Here is a 1159-nt window from a genome sequence, read left to right as displayed (position 1 = left end):
CCGTTGGGATGTTCTTCACCACATAAGTCACATTTGATTGCAGCCACTTGTTGTTGCTTATGCGCCAAAGTGAACCCTTGAAACTCCTTAGTTAGAGCTTCGATCTGTTTGTTCATTGCTGCTTGGTTGGCAAGGATAGCAGTTTGTTCACTTACCCCAAACACTCCTCTTTCTTTCTTTTTAGCTTGATCACGATACTCATTGCCAGCCATGTTTTCAATTAGAGCTTGAACTTCATGATCAGTTTTACTTTTGAGACTACCTCCCGCGGAAGCATCTAAGAACATTCGAGTGTTTGGTGTTACCCCCTCAGTGAAGATTTGGAGGTATTGCTTCTCGGTGAACTCATGATTAGGGCATCTCTTGAGAAGCAAATTGAATCGCTCCCAAGCATCATACAATGATTCACCTTCTCCTTGCTTGAAGTTAGAGATCTCCATCTTCTTGTCCCAATACTTAGACATAGGGAAGTATTTCTCCAAGAACTTCAGCTCTAACTCTTCCCATGTTTGGACAGTCCCGTTTGGAATTGTTAGCAACCAATCTTTTGCTCTTCCCGTCAAGGTGAAAGGAAATAGCCTTAGCTTCTTTTGTGCTTCAGTCACGGTGGCTGGTTGCACACAAAACTCACAGGTTTCAGCAAAACGGCTCAAGTGTTCATGAGGACTCATAGCTTCAGTCCCATCGAATTGCTTGTCCCTCAAACCATTGAGGACAGTTGTCTTGATGTCGAACGCTACGGGGTTAGCTGGTTGAAAAGTGTGGGTCAGTTGACCGCGATGAGTGGCTAACCCGTAGTCTCCAAGCTTAGGTCTTGGTGGTACAACTCCTTCTCCTTCCATAGTTGCAGATTTAGGAGAAGAGATTGTTTCAGATTCACTTGAGAGTTGCTCCGGTACTTGTTCTCGAACACCCGGTGGAACGGATTGAGCTAACCTTTGCGATCGGACAGCTTTCCGAAGTGCTCTAGCAGTTCTTTCAATCTCCGGATCGTACTCTAAGTCGTCAGAGCTCTGTTTACCTCGCATAAACAGCAAAATACCTTAGTAGCACTGCACAACGCAAAGTAATCAAGTGAATATGAAAACAGAAAAATAAAAATTAAAAACAGAAAATTAAATTGCAAAAACCCTAAACTATAACGTAATTGCCTTGTTGA

General features: G+C 43.2%; 1 non-coding gene across 1 annotated transcript; it reads left to right on the top strand.

The window, feature by feature from the left end:
- Positions 1–342: 342 nt before the first annotated feature.
- LOC146904025 (small nucleolar RNA R71) lies at positions 343–449 on the top strand. The gene has a single exon (XR_015020927.1). It is a non-coding gene; the product is annotated as a small nucleolar RNA R71 (small nucleolar RNA).
- Positions 450–1159: the final 710 nt, after the last annotated feature.

This window comes from Medicago sativa, chromosome 7, assembly GCF_051527215.1.
Source record: "Medicago sativa cultivar Bolivia chromosome 7, Bolivia_mono, whole genome shotgun sequence".
Lineage (NCBI taxonomy): Eukaryota > Viridiplantae > Streptophyta > Magnoliopsida > Fabales > Fabaceae > Medicago > Medicago sativa.
Note: the sequence above shows the minus strand (reverse complement) of the source record. Positions and strands in the feature narration are given on the sequence as shown.